General features: G+C 62.2%; 1 protein-coding gene and 1 long non-coding RNA gene across 8 annotated transcripts in view; one reads left to right on the top strand and one right to left on the bottom strand.

Annotated features, from left to right (window-relative positions):
• The window catches only part of GSE1 (Gse1 coiled-coil protein), a 387,729-nt gene that overhangs the window by 187,239 nt on the left and 181,140 nt on the right, over positions 1-19,350 (bottom strand). The window lies entirely within an intron of this gene.
• On the top strand, positions 879-6,736 carry LOC109245589 (uncharacterized). The gene is made up of 4 exons (XR_008423602.1): positions 879-1,542; positions 3,903-3,943; positions 5,769-5,922; positions 6,362-6,736. It is a non-coding gene; the product is annotated as an uncharacterized LOC109245589 (long non-coding RNA).

The following is a 19,350-nucleotide window of genomic DNA, read 5'->3' as shown; positions in this document are numbered from 1 at the left end:
TGCTGGACTGGACGAGGGGCTGCATCTGGAAAAGGCACTGAGCATCCTTCCAGGCGTGTCTGTGGTCTCCCCTACGGGGTTCAGGGCTCCGGCCTTCCCAAAGTCCTTTCCAGCCAGCTGGGGAGACTTAGGCCCTTCCGGTTGCCTAGAACGCCCCTCCCTGCCGCCCCGAACCGGCCTGCCCCGCTTCCAGATAGGCGCTCCAAGCCTCCGTGTTATTTCTGGGTGCCACAAGGCACACAGGTGGGCGCAGCCACCCCCGTGGCAGAAGCTGTGGCTCAGAGAGGCTGGGAACCGCCACAAGGTCACCCGGCTGCACGCTTTTCCGCTGGGCTGGTTCGCAGCACTGGGGCTCCTACCGCCCCAGCCTCTCCCGTGGTCACAAAACGGGGGCCGGGAGGGCAGCTGCGCAGAATTCCCTCGGCCCGGCTACCCTGTTAACACTCGCCTCGTCTGTCCTACAGACAGAGGTCTGTAGCTTTGTTCTCTTTTTGCCAGGGTGCCTCAGTTTGTGCCCATCGTAACAATACCTAACTCGTACGTAAACGTTACCTCGGGCCGGACCCAGATCTAAGTACACACACTTCCTCCTTCGATAGTCCTCTCCCCCACCCATCTTTATGTTTCAGATCGGAAAGCAGCACAGAGAGGTGAAGAAACGGACCGCAGGTCACACAGCTGGGGCCAGGACTGGGACCCGTGTGACGCGCCCCAGGCCATGGCTTGGCCGAGAGCTACACAGCCCTCACTGGCCATCTGCAGCACGGTCTGGTCACGGCAGACTGGACTGTCTTTGTGCAGGACAGCGGGGACCGGAGAGTTCCAGGCTCTGCCTGCAGCTTTCCCTTGGTGGAGTGGGGACAGGTAATAACGAGCCCCTTTTCACCTGAGCCTGCTGGGGGCCACACCAGGAGACCTGTCCTTGGCCCCCAGGGTGGAAGCTGGACCTCCCCTCTTCAGAGAGATGTCAAGTCTTCTCAGCGGGCAGGGTGGCCGCCCCCGGGCCCCTCATGTGGCAGGCAGCAGCATGCGGAGAAGGGAATGGGGGCCACGCAGGGTTGAATAGTGTCCCCCCCCAAATTACATCCACGTGGAACCTCAGAAGGGGACTTTATTTGGAGATACGGTCTTTGCAGATGGGTCTGGAGGTGCGATCGCCCTGGATTTAGGACGAGCCCTGATGGGAGAACAGATACCCCTCTCCTGAAATTCTGGACGAATCCTTGGCTGCACACCGCCAGCCTCGGTTTACCTCCACAGTCAGGTTCAACCTCCTGCTTCCTAACGCACCAGCGGCTCTGAACTGGTCAATGAGTCCATCACAACACCCTTTATGCATTCGCTCAACAAACATTTATCGGCCATCTACTGCGCACGTGCGCCAGGTTCTTCCAGGCCCCAGAGAAAGAATATGGCAAAAGTCCTGCCTGCATGGGGCTGATGCTGAGCTGGGGGAGCCAGACAGTAAACGACCAATCAAGTGACACCACTTCAGCAACCAAAGACTCTCTGGGGGAAAGGGAGCACCAGACTATTAGAACAGTAAGTGCAAAGGCCCTGAGGCAGAAACGAGATCTTCTGTTCACGATGGAACAAGCCGTCGGTGGGGTTGCAGCAGGGGCTCCTTGTGGGGGTAGCTGGGGGGGGGGGCACTGGAGCTGCCGGACCACACAAGGCATTTAAGGTGTCCTAAGGAGTTGGGATTTTATTCCACCTGTTACGGGAAGCTGCCGTAAGCCAGGTGGTTTTGACTGAGTGGAGTGGGCTCCCCTCTGACGGCTACAGGGAGAAGGGAGGCCGTGGGGGCGGTGGGGGTGGAGGGGGGGTTGGGGGCAGGACCGGGAGACAGGCCTGTTCCTCTGGGAAAAGGTTTTGCTGGAGGGAGAGGTGGGCCAGAGCAGGCGTCGAGGGTCCAGGAGGAGAGAATTAGCTCTCAAGTCCAGAGGGAGGAACTTGCTCGTCAGCGGGCTGGTGACCCTTGGGAGGGCAGAGACGTCCGTGGGTGGGCGAGTGTGCGTGTCTGTGCCGACGTGTCTGTGTGTATTACAAACGTGTGCCCGTGTGCCTGTGTATGGAGGTGTGGGCGTCCCCGTGTACGCGTGTGGACGCTCACCCGTGTCTGTGCGGGGATGCGGAGGCTTCATCCGCCAAGTACGGACCCCCAGGCTCATCAGAACCCCGCCCCCCACTGACACAGGCCCAGAATTCCAAAGCGCCTCAGCCTGGCGCCTGGTGGGGGCGGGGGCGCACCCTCCCCCTCGCAAGTGCTTCTGAACGCGTTCTACCCTCTACCTCTCCAGGCCCACCGCCATCTGTCTCTCCCCCTCCTGCCGCTCGGCCATTTGAGCCAGTGATGGGGGGCGCTCCCCGCCTCCGGGACCGGGAGAGCCAGATGGCGGGAGTCAAGGCCCCGTGGTGCCCAGGGGAGGCTGCACGGGGCTGCTGTCCCCACAGCCACCCGGGGTCACGGGGCAGGCCTCCACCGTCATCGCTGGCGCCTCCTGGCTGTCCCGGCCCCTGTCCCCGGGCCCCACCTCAAGTGGCCTTTTGCAGCGGCCACATAAATCACCGTCCAGGCCAGGACCGGGTGAGGGAGCAGGGCTGGGGAGGGCACAGCCCCTGGGGCCTGCAGACAGACTGGCTGCCAGTGACCCCTGACAGCCCGGGCCAGGGGTCTCCAGGGGCCAGCTGGGAGGTCGGGGAGGTGCAATGTTGCCCTGGGCCTGCGGGTGACCCCGGATGGCCCCGCTGCACGGGGAGGGCCCGGGTCAGGGGCGCAGGCCAACACCTGTCCAGGTGGCCCGCGTGGAGGGCAGGCCGGAGGCCACACTGGGTGGCCCGGAGCAGCTGCCCGCACCGGCCGGTTCTGGGCCTTCATCTCTGCACACGACCTCAGCGCCCGCGGACCTGGGCGCAGCTCTGTGAGCCCGGCCCCCCGTCTTGTCACCAACTTCACAGACGCTCCCTGAGAATGCCCGCCGCATTCTGGACACGTAAGCTCGGGAGCCGTTTAGTTTCTGTTCTGCCCTCTCCTTTCTAGCTGTGAGAGCCTGGGCAAGTGATTTGGCCGTTCTGGGCCTCAGTTTGCCCATCCGCGAAAGCAGACGCTTGCACCTACCTCTGAGGGTCTCGGGAGGGTTCGATGAACAGGGCCACCACCTCCGTGGAGGACAGCTGCCCTCCACGGAGGCTCCGGCGCGGGCCTGGGGGCTCCAACAGGACCGGGCAAGGACGCAGCCCCTCCTCCTTGCTCTCCCACCCTGGAGAACACACTCACTACTTTGCACGAGAGGAGCAAAGGCCCAGGAGGCCCTCAAACACGAGGGTCCCTCAGGCCGGGCTCGCAGCCCCTCGCGTCAGATGCGTGGATTCACTCGTTCACTCACTCATTCGTTCACTCATTCCACAAAGTTTATAAAGTGCCTACTATGTGTTAGACGACTCGTAGGGAGTGTAGAAAAGAGGGGGGTGTCGAGTAGGGGCTCGGTCCGATGGGGGCGGCAGAGGCACAAACACAGGGTCCGATTCAAGCAGAGACACAGACAGAGGTCGGCAGCCTCCAGGATGCTGAGCACAGACCTCCCTTCCCCAAGCCTGGGACAGCTTCAGGGAAGCAGACACTGAGCGGTAACGAAAATAACGAAGGGTACTTATCATTTGTTGCGGCGTGAGGGGAGTACTGTCACGATCGGGGAAGCTGGAGGCCCAGAGAGGCTCAGCGACTTGCCCGACACCACACAGCTAAAGCATCTGGGGAGGATCCCAGCCCAGAGACGGCACAGTCACTAGACAAACATCCTAGGGCCCTAGGGGTTGGGATCCGGCCTCAGGGACATCCCGCCCGGCTCCTTGACCCCCCACAGCCGGAAGGAAGGTGTACCAAGAGCACATTTGCTTTACAGGTGGGGAAACTGAGGCCAGGCGGAGTCCCGGACGGCAGGCGGTGAGTAGAAGCTCTGGGAGCCCAACCCAGATCCCCTCCTAGGCTCAGATTTCTAACAGGCCTCAGGGCCTGCCCCCTCTCGCCCCCTTCCTGGGTGGAGCCCGCCCGGTTGTGCAAACATATAGCTCCCCCCTCTGGGGGGGGGGGCGTGGGTGCCGGCTCCCTAGATGGCATTATTTCCTCATTTCTCCTTCCTAGCACCAGACGGCAGCCTCCTGGTCCAGCAGGAGGCCCCGGGCTTGGCAACATCAGGCTTTCTCGAAATAAAAATGAGGAGGGAAAAAGCCTTTCCAGGAGGCCAGTTCTCATATTTACATGTAAAAAGGTCCCCTCGGGCTCTCCCTGCCCTTCCCCCCACTTCCTCTGGGGGCGGGGGATCGTTTGGAGGGCGGGCAGGGGGCCTCTGTGACCCCAGGCGCCTCCTCAGGGGCGGGCGGAGGCGTCCGCTGGGAGAAAGATCAGATGGCCCGGGAGGGGGGAGGGGAGGCGGCTGCTTCCTCGCTCCCCTCCCCCCTGGGATTTCGTGGGTGTGGTAACACGTGAGGCCGGCCGTCTGCGCCCGCGCCCGCACCCCCCGCCCCCGCCATCTGCTCCGAGGCCAAAAGTCGCCGGGGAGGTGCGGGGCGCTGCCGGGGGCTGCGCGACCCCGGCAGTAACCTTCCCCCCTCCCTGTCCCCACCTCTTAAAGCAGATGTCCCTTATTGATGGGCTCGGGGTCCGCTCCAGCTCCCCCCCCCCCCCCCCCCCCCCCGCACACACAATGGCCCCTCCGGCCCCGATCGCCCGCCGCGGACGGCTGCGGGGGGCGGGCTCCGACCCGGGGAAGGCCGCGGCGTGGGGTCCCTGCCCGGGAACCAGGGCGCCCGGCCAGCGGGGCTCCCTCCAGGCCGCCGGCCCAGCCCGCCCCTCCGGCGGCGAGGCCGGCGCCCACGGGCCCTCCCGGGCTTGGGCCGCGCGCCCAGCTGGCCCGGCTGGGGCGGGAGCTGGCTCCGGGGACTCCCCGGGAGGTCAGAGCCTTCCCCCTCCGGGCTGCCCCGTCCACGCCTTAACCCTCTGGACCCAGAGTTTCAGCTCTCGCCCCGGTTCAAGAGGAGAGGGACTCTCTCCCGGGACCTGTGAGTGAGGCCCAGCGGCTGGGCCCAGACAAGGGATTGCCCAGAAACCGGGAAGGTGAACCACCCCCGCCCCAGGCTCACCCCCACGCCAGCGGCTTTCATGCCTCCCCTCAACAGCAAGCTGGAGCTGTAAATACTCCAGGGATAGGCTCAGGCTGACAAAATCGCACTAGAGTGTTAATGACTGAGCTGATGCCCCAGCCAGAACTCCGGGCAGGCATCTGGTTGAGCCAGTTATCAGCTGTGTGTCCTGAGGCCAGTGTCTTGAGCTCCCGGTGTGGTTTCCCTATCAGTAAAATCAGGATAAGAAAAACCCCTGCAGAACTGAGTTGCTGATACCTTCAAGGGATGCTTGCTGAAGCGCAGAGGAGGGGTGGGGTTAGAGGGTAGAAAGGGCTTGAGCTTTCAAACAGCACCCCCCCCCCACCCCCACTAACCCTGGGCTAACCCTAATCCAGGTAAGGCCACAGAGGCTGGGGGGTGGGGGGGTGGGGAGCCATCAGAAACTAAATAAATTTCCAAAACATATCCCTGAGATTCAGGGCCCTGCAGCCCCAGCCCCTGCCTCTTTGGGGCAGCTGGGGAACACCGAGGTCTTGGGCCGCAACCCTACAGAACTTGTGCTCACCTCATCTCTCCTCACCAGGGAGATGGGAAGAATGGCTCTTCCTTCCCTCATCGAGCCAGTGTTTTCTTTTTCTTCCATTTAGTCACCAACCAACATCCACTCAACATCCGTCCAACATCGTCCATCCATCCGTCCGTCCATCCAACATCCACCCAAGGAACCCAGGGGTTGAGATCAGACAGACCTGAGCTTAATCAAATCACAGTCCTGCTTTTATGTCTGGTCACCTGCCCCAGGTGACTTAGCCTCCCACAGTCTCAGTTTCCTTGTCTGTAAAAAGGGCGTAAGGGCTGCCACATTCAGGTTTTGGGAGACTAAGTGAAAAGCAAATGGCACCTATAGTCGAGGCCGGGGGTGTATTTAACCCACACAGGCCCGATTACTTGCAGTTCATGGTCAGTAACAGCATCTGCCTGGGTCGATACCGGAGTCTGAGCTCTGAATCCCCCAGAATCTCCAGGCCCCCCTCCAACGTCCCCAGAAGAGTCTCTGGGAGAGGGAGATTTATCACCACCTGAAAAAGCACAAGGTAAACAATGAGGACCTTCGGGGGCGCCTGGCTGGCTCAGTTGGTAGAGCCCGTGACTCTCAATCTCAGGGTCAAGAGTTCAAGCCCTGTGTTGGGCACGGAGCCTACTGGAAAGAAACAAAAACAGGAGGCCCTTCCACGCACAGGGTGACGACTCCAGACTTCCAGGCTCAATCTCCAGTGAGACAGCCCCGACTCTGTCGCTCTGTGTCTGGGGCGTGCTGCTTAAACGGTCCCAGCCTCAGTTTCCCCGTCTACAGCGTTGCAGACAATGCCTGTAAAACACCCAACACATACGTGTCCCTCGAGGAACAACTACGATCCTTAGAAACGGGCAGAGAAGGGATCTGGGGGCCGTGGCCGTGCACAGAAGGTGTAACCGCAAAGGTGGCCCGGCGCCCGCCACTGTAAGCGAGGTACGCGACAACACGCGTGTGCACGCGCCCCAGCACACGGGCACGAGGGCAAGGCCTACGCGGGGCGGGCTCGCGTGCCAACCACCGTCTGAGACGCGCGGCTCGGGCGCCAGGACGGCTGTGAGACGGCGGAGGGAGCGGTCGGCGGCCACACCCGGCCGAAGCGGTTTCTACCCGCCGGGAGGTGAGCGCAGCTGAGAGCTCCTACCTCAAGAGAGATATCCCTTCCCTGGGCCCCACTGGTGATGTCACGGGTGGCGGAAGGGCCATGGGCAGGCGACCCTGCCCCCCCCCCGCCTCCCCTCTCTGGGCGCGCTCCCGCGCCAGCCAATGGCAGAATGTTCTGGAAGCACTGCAATCCATTCTGCATGCTCAGAACCTAATCTTATGACACTCTAAGGGCTTTATTAATAGCCTATTAGTGGGTAATTCATGCATTTTGATGAGAAATCATCTAGTGGTCGTTTATCGGGGAGGAGGGCTGTGGGGGCAGGTAGGGGGCGTGGAGCGCGGGGGCGTGGAGCGCGGGGGCGTCGCCTCCACGTCGCTTCCCGGCACCTGCCCGGCGGAGGACAGCGACTCCACCAGGTCCCGCTGAGGCGGTGCGTCTACAATGCCCCCTCCTGACAACCCAGCCACTCATTAATCTTGATGGGCTTTCTGCTGAGCATTCTTCCCGGCTTTCAAACCGTTCGCTAATTGCAATTAATCATTTACCGAAACAGATGTCAGGAACAATGGGGCTGGAAAGGCTGGAGGCTTGATAAAGCTGTCAGGAGAGGGTGCGTGGGTGGCTGGGGGGCCAGGGGGCCCGACGCCCTCTGGGTTCTGGGCGCTTGGGGGGTGCCAGGCAGCCCGCTCCTGCCCTGGGCTCAGGGGGTGGGGGGAAGGCGAGGCCGCTATGGGGAGCTCTGGGGAGGCGGGTTCAGAGTCAAGGCCAGGTGTCAGAGGGGAGCCAGGGGGAAGACACCACACCCATCCCCTCCGGGGGCCAATTTCCAGCTCTGATGCCCCAAAGGATCAAGATGGGGGGAGGGCGAGGGGGGAGGGGGACCGGCAGGTGCTTGGATCAGAGAAGCAGGCTCTGCGGTTGGGGTTTTCTGTGTTTTTTTGCCCTGTGGTAACATGAGGATTGTATATTCACATTAGTTGCCAACATTTGAAAATCAGATTTGACAGAAAAATCTGGACTTCTGGCTTCTCTTGAAAAAATAAAAAGATTTTGCCACACGCCATCTTGCAACAGCAATCAGCTGTGGCTGAGCAAGCTTCCACCCCCCCCCCCCCCGCCCCCGCCCCCACCGTGGTCTGGGCCACAGTCCACCCCAGGTGGCTTCCCTCTTCCTCTGGCTCCTGGACATTCTTCCTTTGGCCACTCCGCCTGTCGGGCTAGACAGGAGAGGCTTTGCACATGACCACCCTGGACGGGCTCCAGGAGCCGAGCTCACAGGGTTTGAACGCTGGACATAAGAAATCTGCCCCCTGAGGGGCGCCTGGGTGGCTCGGTCGGTTGGGTGGCCGACTTCGGCTCAGGTCACGATCTCGCGGTTCGTGGGTTCGAGCCCCCGCGTCGGGCTCTGTGCTGACAGCTCGGAGCCTGGAGCCTGCTTCGGATTCTGGGTCTCCCTCTCTCTCTGCCCCTCCCCTGCTTGCGCGCGCTCTCTCTCTCCCTCTCAAAAATAAATAAACATTAAAAAAAAAAAAAAAAAAAAGAAATCTGCCCCTTGAGGCAGAGGTTTCAACCTTAGCTGCACAGGAGAATCTCTTTGGGGGCCCTTAAACATTCTCACGCCCAGGGCCCTCCAGGACGGGGGTTGGGAATGCCTTGTGTCAGTCAGTGGTCCTCAAAGTGGCATCTCCGAGCAGGGGCAGCGTTACCTAGGAACTTGCTGGAAATGCAGGTCCTCGGGCCCCATCCCAGACCTGCTGAACCTGAGACTCCTGGGCTGGGGCCAGCAAGCTGTGCCCGAGGGAGAGCCCCCGGGGGGGACTCTGACACCCACTCAAGTCAGAGAATCACCGTTCTGGACGGTGACCTGGGCGGAGGTCACGCAGGCGTATTCGTGCGTAAAAGTCCCTCCAGCTGTACACGTAAGGTGAATGCCACGTGCCACATCTCCGCGCCCACACCGCGTCCCCAGCCAGTCACGCCAGAATCTCCGGGGCTGGCAGGCGGGTGCCTGTATTTTGTCAAGCTCCCCAGGTGACCGCGGCTGGGAGCCCGGGCTGAGAGCCACTGTGTGGGCTCAGCTCACCAGCTGCGCTCACCCACCTCCTCCCTGGCCTGCTTTTGCAGGTGCCGAGGACGTACTGTGGTAGGACTCAGTCTCCGAATCACCAGGCGGGGCTCCCTCGGCCCTCCTCCCGTCGGGCTCCCTCCGGGAATCTACTGAGCGGGTCCTCCCAAGGCTGGGTGATCTTGGGCAGGTTGCCTGACCTCTCTGTGTGGGCCTCTCCCCTCCTCCGCACTGGGATCACGACCACACAGGCGGCACTCCCCGAGTCGGGACAAGGATGGCTCGTCTCGCTATCTGCGTGGCCTCACCGCTCCAAATGACCGCGAGGGGCTAGACGGTATCCCTCGGCGTATGTCTGTGCTTGTTTTCCCATCTGCGAAACGGGCTTCGTGCTCCACAAGGTTGTGGAGATTCAGGGAGTGAACACTGAAAGCTCTCGGCCCAGCACCGGGTCCTCTGAGAGGGCTTGGAAAGTGCTAGACACTGTTACGATCCTGCTGCACAGCTGGCCCGGAGCCGGGCTCAGGCTAAGCCCCTGATGTGGTCATGGAGGGGACAGAAGAATGAATGAGACCCGCCAACAGTCGCTCACTGCACAGCCCCTACTGTGCACCTGCCCGGTTCACGGCCCCGTGCACGGCCCTGGGAATAACGCCCCGGGCGGAACAAGTCCAGCGGGGAGGCGGAATAAGTAAACACGCACATCCGTGCATGTGTCAGCTATGATGCAGAGCTCTGGAGAAAAACAGAGCTGGTAAGGTAAACAGAGAGCCCGAGGGAGGGAGGGAGGGAGGTCTCACCAAGGCTGTGCTTATAAAAAGGAAGGGAGGCCGGAGATCATGCAGATGCGTGTGAGCGGGAAGAGGGTTCAAGGCAGCAGAAGCAGTGAGTGCAAAGGCCCTGGGGCATGTCTGAGGACCAGGAAGGAGGCCAGCAAGTAAGGCAGAGTGTGGGAGGGAATGAGGACAGGGAAGCAGTGGGGTTGAGGGTTGTGGGACAGATCACACTAGGCCTGGCGGCCAGAGTAAGGACTCTGGCTTTGCCCCAGTGGCACGTGAGCCATGGGAAGCTGCTGAGGAAGCAGGGGGGACGTGTTGTGCCTCATTAGCACATTCACACTTGCCACATGTAAGGACAAGCTGCGCCCCGTCCGCCCACGGCTACCAGAGCCCCTGGGGTAAATACAGAGTCTCTGGCTCCCCGGGCACAAGGCATCCAGGAGAGATGGCTTCTGGGCAGCAGCCTGGGCCTTCTCTATGCTCCGAGGGTCAGGTACTGGCACGTGTGTGGGGCACACACCCATCACAACACGGTCACGGGCATCTGGCACGACGGGCCATTCTCTGAGGGTGCCCCAGACAGACGCATGTTCCGGGCAGGAGTCGCGCGTCGTGGGAAGGTGTACGTGTCCGGGGCTATGTCTCCCTGCGTGTGGCTCTGCGTGTTCCCTTCGCTCGCAGGTGTATGTTGCAGGAACACGGGTGCCCACAGATGTCTGCTGCTCCCTCACGTGTTCTCGGGAGTTATGCAGCATGTTGGGTGTGTGTGGTGTGTGTGTGTGTGTGTGTGTGTGTGTGTGTGTGTGTGTGTGTGTATTCAAGTCTGTTTTGTGTGTCGGCGTGTGCTTAGAGCCGTGGGTGTGCCATGGTGGGCACAGAACCGACACGTGGCGAGCCCATTCCTCCTGGGAGGTCCTGGCTCCCATGGGGTAGACGAGCTCATGGTTCCATTTCCCAGGTGAGCAGACCAGGGCTCCAGTCAGGATTCAAAGCAAGATGTGTGGGACATGCCTGTGTCCTGCCTTGCCCTCTCCAGCCTCCTCTTCAAGCCCTTCTCACTAAAACATGAGGATCTTAGAGCCAACGTCATCTATCATCCATCCATCCAACCACCCATCTATCTGTCCATCCATTGATATATCCTTCCTTCCATCCATCCATTCATCCATCATTCATCATCCATGTATCCATCCATCCACCCATCCTTCCTTCCATCCATCCATCCGTCCATCCTTCCATCATCCATCCATCTATCCTTCCATTATCCATCTATCCATCATCCATCCATCCATCCATCCAACTATCCATCAATCTGTCCATCCATCCATCCTTCCATCATCCATCCATCTTTCCTTCCATTATCCATCTATCCATCATCCATCCATCCATCCTTCCATCATCCATCCATCCATCCATCCATCCATCATCCATCCATCCTTCCATCATCCATCCATCCATCCTTCCATCATCCATCCATCCATCCATCCATCTTCTATCCATCCTTTTCCCACAAATTCTGAGAGAGCGTTGACTGAAAATATAGCTTCTGGAGCCTGCCAACTGAGTAGCTGAGCAGCTGTGGGCAGGGGACCTCATCTCTCCGTGCCTCAGTCTCCCTATTTATAAGAAAATATAGGGGTGCCTGGGTGCCTCAGTCGGTTGAGCGTCCGACTTCGGCTCAGGTCATGGTCTCGCGGTCTGTGAGTTCAAGCCCCACATCGGGCTCTGTGCTGTCAGCACAGAGCCTGCTTTGGATCCTCTGTCCTCCTCTCTCTCTCTGCCCCTCCCCCACTTGTACTCTCTCTCTCTCTCAAACAAAAATAAACATTAAAAACAAAAAACAACTCTGTATCTATAGGATACTATCTATATTGAGCCCGAGGAGGGAGCAGTGGAGGAAGTTCCGATTCCTACTGCGGAATCTGCAAGAATCCTTGGCCAAGGATTCTTGGCCAAGGTGAGTCACTTGCGTCTCAGCCTCGAACTCTCCACCCGTGATTCAGGAACAAAACTGTTCTGTCCTAGCATCAGGAGGCCAGGGAGTTAAGACTGTCCAGCACAGCCTGATAAATGGGGGCTGCCGTGACTTTAGGAAGGTGGGAAGGCAGGCTGGCCTGGCCGGCCTTGGAGGGTGGGCCGGGTGCTGGTGTCCCCTGGGTGTGCAGGGGTGCGGCCCCCCAGCCCGGCAACACCCTTCCTCTGGGGTCTGGCTCCCAGCTCCATGGGTGCCTCCTGTGCCAAGCTCCTGGCTTCCAGCAACCCGGCCCCGGGGGTGGACCTGTGTGTCCTCCCTTTGCTTTTTCGGTCAGTCCCCTGGCCTGTGTCAGTCCCCTGGCCACCCGCGGCCTGTGTTAGCTTCTTCCTGTTGAAATACCTCACGCGGTTCCCATCCTCGGGCCCCTGGCTGAGACGGCACGGCACGGGCAGCTGCGCGACAGCTGTGACCGCACAGGGGCAGGCAGGGACACGGGGCACCGCCAAGCCCCCCGCGCCCGAGCACCGAGGGAGGGCCGACCGGAGCCCTGGGTGCACAGCCCCGCCCCCCTGCCTCCGCCGCCCGCCTGGCCCTCTGCCCGCCCCGCTGCCTTCTGGGATGAAAGCGAAGCCGCAGCTGCCCGTACGTGCGGGACAGCGTCTGCCTGCAACCCGAGGAGGCCCTGACACATGTTAAAATAAATATTCTGCAAATATGATGTTCCATATGTATGACTTCGTGGGGTGATGATTTTCCTACTGATCGCTGTGACAGCTGTGCTAGGAACACGGGCCTGGGCGGCCCTCGCCGTGCCACGTGGCGGGGGGCGAGGGGGGCGCCGTGGCGCGGGAGCATCTGGCGACTCGGGACGCGCGGGGAGCCCGATGCCTGTCAGCGCTCAGCGCGGGCACATTAGTGATTCCGAGGAACGGATGGAGCAGGTGTTCCCAAGCAGCCTGTTCGTGATAATTACTTTTAGATTGTTTTAAAGTATTTAAGCAAGATCCTGGAGGGCTGGGAGGGAAGGGAGAGGGACGGCGGCTGGCGGGTGGGTGGGCGCCCCCAACCCCGGAGGCCAGAGGACCAGGCCGCGTGACGCGGGCGGATCCCACCGGCCGGAGGGTCAACGCGTGGCTTGTACCAACGAGTCCGGCTGGGCCAGCACTTACAATGTCGACACAGTCGGGTCCCATGGCCCAGGCCCAGGCCCAGGCCAGCCGCTTCCAGAAGGCCCGGCCTCTCTCCAGGAAACCCCCGGTCCCCTAACGGAAGGCGGGCCACGGGTAGAACAGGGGAAGTGCCTCGAACATCAGCCCTGACACTGCATCTCAAGCCTCGACTTCCGACAGGGACATGTGGCCCCGGCCTCTGCGAGGGGGGGGGGGGGGGGGCTGAGGCCCACTTCCTGCCCCGGTGCTGAGAACACACAGGGAAGCCGAAGACGGTCCCGAGGGACCGACTGAGCAAGCGAACAAATGAATGAGTGAAGGGACGCACGGGGTCGTTGTTGCTGGGGACACAAGAGCTGCCTTTTGGTCTCCTTCAAGAGACTCCAGAACATTCTCCGTGTGAGTAGACAACAGCTCCAAACAGCAGGCTGGTGTGTGGCCTGCAGAGCCCTGGGGAGTGGGGGCTCGGGTCTCACTAGGGGCTCGGCCTGGACAGCGATCAGGGCAGGAAACGCCACCTCTGGAGGTGTCCTCAGCTCAGCCCCCCTCTGTGGGCAGCAGATGCCGGGACGGACACCGGCCAGCGGCTCAGAGGGGCCCCCTCGAGACACGCGATGACCTGGGGGCAGGCACCTGGGGAGAGCTCTGCATGCAGCAGCAGCAGGGGTGGGGACGGCGAGCGGACAGACAGACGGGTGCCCACTCTCCCACAGCCGCGGTGGCTTGGCGGAGCACGGGGGCCGCCCCGCCCCTCCCGGCGCCCTGCCCCCCTGCCCTGATTCACTCTCTCCTTTGCCCACGAGTCCTCTCAACCCCTGGCCCGTCGGGATTCACTGTCCAGGACGCAGCAGTGCCCCGTGAGCGTGTGCGAGGCCAGTCCCCCCTGGACTGACGGGACGGGAGCCCCGTAGGCTGGGCCCTGAAGTTCCCCCCGGGGGTCCTCAGGTACAGCAGGAGGTGACCACGGCCCAGAAACGGGGGCCCAGGCCTGGAGCCCCGCGCAGGGGTGGGGGCCGGCTGGGCGTCCCCAGGGGGCTTGAGGCTAGAGCTGGCCTATGGGAGCGGGCACGTGGGAGGGCAGAGGCCTGGCTTTGCTGCTGCTGCTTGGGCAGGATGCCCACGCAGGGCCGGAAATGGCTCCCCAGCCTGTCTGGGACCTTTGCCTCTCTCTGCAGACAGGAGTCCCTCCGGCCACTTCCCGCCCAAAGGAACATCTTCACTCTTCAGGGGGGCAGGTCAGAGGATTCGATTCTGGTTCCCGCGGAACTGGCTCTGCCCTCCTTGCCCTCTGCAGTGTTTGCCCAGGCGGGGCCTGGGGCCAGCTACACCCTGCCCTCCGTGGGCAGGGATCAGAGGGCCGGGGGCCGGGAGCCGTGCTGTTTACAGCCGCTCTTTAAAATCCAGGCAAGTTCAATATTAGCTGTGGGGTTTGTGCAATCTGTTGCCAAGATAAAGCAGCCGGTGGGGGAGCAGGGTGCCGTGCCCTGCCCCGCTGGAGCCCAGAGCGGCCAGGCCTGGTTAATGAACAGCCAGCGGGCTCCAGCAGCTGCTCCCCCAAAAGCCTGCCTGCCAGGGCCCACCGAGTCCAACCCCGGGGCGACAGTGCTCCGTCCACGGGGCGCCTGAAAGCCTCCTTCCCGCTCCGCTCAGAAAGAGGCCCGAGCCCTGAGGGGCCTCCCAGCACCCGTCCCGGCTGCTTCACGGCCTCACCCACCCCTCTCTCTCCTCACTGCCCGCCTCAGGGCCTTTGCACCTACCGTGCCCTCTGCTTCCTCACCAGCTTCAGGCTGGAATGTCACCTCCTGCAACTTCAGCTCCACGTGTCCCTTTCCTGCCCTCCCCTGGCCTTACGATTTCCAAAGACCTTATCACACCCTCTGCCTGGATCATGGATCACTTTGTGCACACGTTTATTTCCTGGTCATGCCCATCTGTGAGGGCAAGGCCCTTTCGTAAGAAAACTTTTGGGGGGCCAGAGCGGCTGTTCGCTAAGCATCTGTGCCATGGGCCCGGACTCCCGGCCCAGTGCTCCTCCCCGCACACCCCCTCCCTGCCTCCCGGCCCCTCCTTCCTCCTTGCTCCCTGCAGGTGTCCCCCACCTGCTGGGCCGCCCTGGGAGCAAGCTGACATTCCTCATTTAGTGGCCCCTTCTCCTCAGAGCCTCTCACTGTCAGAGCTGCTGGGAGCCACGCACAGGAGGAGCTGACAGTCACCCCTGCAGATTTTCATTTCTTATTCATGCCGATAATGTAAACGGGACTGTGTCTGGAGCAAAGTCACTTAACCCATTAGAAGAAGCTTCTGCCGCATCACAGCCCCAGATGGGGGTGGCGGGGGCTGCGGCGGGGGAGTCGGGCCTCAGACACAGCAGGTGGGGGGGGGGTACCACCCGGGACTCGGGTCCCCAGACGGGTCCAGACCCGGCCTCCCACACTGGCTTATCCCCACACAAAGGAACGGTCAGTTCTGCGCATTCACCAGGACCATGCCAGGAAGGGTGCCCCCCGGAGGTGTTCAGCAAGGACGTTAAAAATGCCGACTTCATGGGGGGTGCGGTGTAGACTGAACGTGGAAGGAATACAGGGAAGAGGCCCGTCCCGGGGAAGCCTTCAGTGAATGCCAACCACTGTTGGTTCTTTTAGGAAGAAAACTCTTGAGTCAGGGCCCCCCGGGGTGGGGGGGGAGAGGGTGGGGGGAGCTCAAAGGAAACGTGAAGCACGGAAATACAGCCGACGTCTCCCGCCGCCTCTGGGGAAGCAGGCGGTGTAAAAAGCGATACTCTAGCCGTTACCCCTTGTGCGGGCACAGGTGCACATGTGCACACGCGGAGGCCATTCACGAGGACAGCTTTGCAGAAAGAGGGCCAGATGGTTCAGGAGACCCGCCTTCTCAGAAGGAAGGAGCCTCTGTGGTCAGGAAGTAGCCGCCCAACGGTCCCGAATGCGTCAGTGATGAGCTCGCCGGGGCCACTGGTTTACCCAGCTCTACGTCCTCTGAGCCCTGGGCCCGTGAGCCTCCTCGGGCCTCAGGGTCACGGCCGCACGGTGGGGCGATCGCACACCCCCGCGTCGTGGGCTGCTGGGCAAGGATGAAATGAGACACGACGGAGTGAGCACTTCCGGGTCTGGTGGCCTCGGGACCCCAGCCGGCTGTGCATCCTCGGGCAGGCCCCGCCCCTCTCTGTGCTTTGGCTTACTCCGCGCATTGAATGAGGGGGGAGTCGGTGCCCTACTTGCTGTGTTCCCTTGTGGGGTGTATCATCCAGGGCCGGAGAGACAGGAGAATTGGGGTGATCCGTGGAGAGCAGGCACCCGGTGAACGCCCCGGGTCCCCATCCAACCATGATCCGGGGCCAAGGCCAGAGACAGCCCTCAGAGCCCCTGTCCTGGGCCCAGAGGGCTGGGAAACCTGGTCCATGAGAGGCCGGGGCCCCGTCTGCACCCCCACCTGCCCAGCTCTCCTTCCGGGGTGTATTTCCCAAACGCTCCCACGGCTCAGTGCCTGCTGGGTGCTCCCTAAACGTTAAGTGTAAGCCTCCCGAGGGCCCTTGAGTACGTACTGTGATTCTGCCTGTTTGGCCGAAGAGGAAACTGAGGCCCAGAGCGTCAGGAGACATGACTGGACCGGCAGGGCACCAGGCAGCAGGGGAGGCACACAGCGGGAGCACGGAGGGGGAGGGGGGCGGCTTATGGGCCCGAGTGGCGCCCCCTGGTGGAGGCTCACAACACTGCCACTCGAGGGGCCTCCCACCCTCTCGGGGGGGGGCCCTGGAGGTGGCCCTAACCCCCCCCCCCCCCACACACTCAGGCCAACTGGAAGCCACCCGCCCTCAGCCTCTGGGAGCAGCGCACAGGTGAGCATCGTTACTCCCCAGACTCGGCAGGGCCACGGGTGCCCCATCACGGGGGTCCCAGCGGCCAGACACAGCCAGCAGGACTGGGTGGGGCCAGAGAGCACAGGTGCACGGTCACAGTCTCGGGACAGCCTGGCACTCAGCCTGGCCGTGCCGTGCGCGCTCCCTGGTTTCCTCTGAGGTAAACGGAGCGGGAGGATGAAACGGGTGAGGATCAGACCCTGCCTGGCCCCGTGTGAGAGTCCGGTGGCCGTCCCAGAGGCATTCTCCCCGAAGTCTGGGAGCCCCGAGTCCCAGATCAAAGCATGGGCAGGGCCACGCCCTCTTAAGGCTCTAGGAGGATCCTCCCTGCTTCTTCCACTCTCGGGGGGCTGCCCGCACCCTTGGCCACTTCACGGGGCCTTCTTAGAGGGACCCCAGTGTCGGATTTAAGCCCCACCCCCCTTACCCAGTATAACCTCATCTAAACTAACTGCGTCTGCAAAGATGCTATTTCCACAGAGAGTTCTGAGGGGCGCCTGGGGGGCTCAGTCGGGTGAGCGTCCGACTTCGGCTCAGGTCATGATCTCGCGGTCCGTGAGTTCTAGCCCCGCGTCGGGCTCTGTGCTGACTGCTCGGAGCCCGGGGCCTGGTTCGGATTCTGTGTCTCCCTCTGTCTCTCTGTCCCTCCCCCGCTCACACTCTGGCTCTCTCTCTCAAAAATGAATAAACATTTAAAAAACAAAAATCATGGGGTGCCTGGGTGGCTCAGTCGGTTAAGCGGCCGACTTCGGCTCAGGTCATGATCTCACGGTCCGTGAGTTCGAGCCCCGCGTCGGGCTCTGTGCTGACGGCTCGGAGCCCGGAGCCTGGTTCGGATTCTGTGTCTCCCTCTCTCTGACCCTCCCCCGTTCATGCTCTGTCTCTCTGTCTCAAAAATAAATAAACGTTAAAAAAAAAAATTTTAAAAACAAAAATCAAAGAGACTTCTGAGGCTCCAGTCGAGGAACGTCGCCGGGCACTTCCCAGACCCGTGACAATGACAACTACCAGCAGAAGGAGGGACCAAAGAGCCCCAGCCGGGTCTCACAGGCGCCTTCCCAGCCACGACCATCCCCGCCAGCGCCCCACGACTCGGGCGCTCCCGGAGCGGGGGTTCTCAGCCCTGGCTGCACACCCCAGTCCCTCGGGGCTTCTCAAAACTCCCCCTGCGTGACCCCCACGCAGACCCCGTCTGTCGGGACTTCTGGGGCAGGGCCCGGGCACCAGAGGGGTTTCAGAGTCCCCTGGGGCGACCGCAGCAGGCCCCCGAGGCCGAGGAGCGTGGCGCACAGGCGAGGGAGAGACGGTCCCTTGCTAAAGTCTGGAGCGACTGCTGACGTCCACGCGCCCTCCACGGGGACGGCTGTCCCCAGGGCAGGGCGCCCTCGCTGCAGTGACCGGGCCAGCGCTCCCCGGGGCTCCGTGCTCCCCCTCCGCCGCTCACTGCCAGGTGTCCCCCCGCCCGGCCTCCCAGCTTCAGGCGCCATCTGTGTGGGGAGAACACCCACGTTCGGAGCGCCAGACTCTAACGCGACTGCCAACTGGGTCTCTACTTGAGCGTCTAGCAGAATCTCTTAGCGTGGCCAGAAAGGGGCTCCTCTCCTTCTCCCCAGAGCGCTCCTTCTGGCAACCTCCAGCGCCTCAAGTCAAAACCTGCAGGACCTCTGCTCCCCTCTTCCTCTCGTGTCCCCCTCTGACCTGCCCCCAAGTCCCAACAACGCGCCGGTCCAAAGGTAGCCGGATTCCGGCCACTCCCTCCCAAGCGACTACCCTGGCCCTGCAAACCGCCGGCTCTTGCTCCGGTCCCCCGCTGCTGTCCTGGCCCACCCCAGTCTCTTCTCCCCACGGCCCCAGCAGATCTTGGGGCAGCGGCCTGGAAGGGACGACGCGGAGGCTGTCCGTCCCTTCAGCTCTGCACCCGTCCTCTCAGGGGTAACTGTCCCCAACACCCCCCCCCCCCCCCAGACATGGTGGCCTGTCTGTGCTGGCAGTTTCCAGCAGTCACGATGGGCTTCCTGGAGGAGGCGGGGCTTGTGCTAAGTGCCGATCTGGATGGGCGGCCAGAAGGGAGACCGGGAGTCCACCACGGGCAACAGAGCGGAGGTGAGGGGACCAGTGTGCAGGGAGCAAGCCGTGTGGTCTGCCTCTGAAGGAGCCGGGGGTCAGGGGCAGCCTGGCACAGCCCTGGGGTCCCGAGTCTCGCAGCTTCCACTCGTGGAGACCACACCCAGGCGGTTAACCCGCTTCGCGCAGCCCAACAGATTCCTGCTCGGCCCATTTCTAGCAGCCCTGCCCCCATCGTGGCTTCCTCTGGTCCAGGGATTCTCTCTGTGGCCGCCCCCCCCGACCCATGGAGTCAGAAAGGCCAGGCTGGGGCCCGGCAATACCTATTTCAACCCACCTTTCAGGGGGTGCTGATGACGCTAGATTTCGAGAACCCCAATCAAGCCCCGTGGAACCTTATGAATATCGGGGCCTTGAGCCCTACCCAGCCCCGCTGGACTCGGGATCGGCCTCCTAGGGATGCCACCTGAGCGTGTGACCACATGTGGCCAAGGCCTCCCCAGGGGGAACAGAGCTGGCGAACCCACTCACAGAGACGCTGGGGCCAGCAGTCAAGGTGGGAGTCCTGCAGCCGTCCCCACACACCTGTGCCAGTCCTTCTAGAACGAGTGGAACTTAGCG

This window comes from Panthera pardus, unplaced genomic scaffold, assembly GCF_024362965.1.
Source record: "Panthera pardus isolate Hobbes unplaced genomic scaffold, ASM2436296v1 HiC_scaffold_19, whole genome shotgun sequence".
Classification (NCBI taxonomy): Eukaryota; Metazoa; Chordata; class Mammalia; order Carnivora; family Felidae; genus Panthera; species Panthera pardus.
Note: the sequence above shows the minus strand (reverse complement) of the source record. Positions and strands in the feature narration are given on the sequence as shown.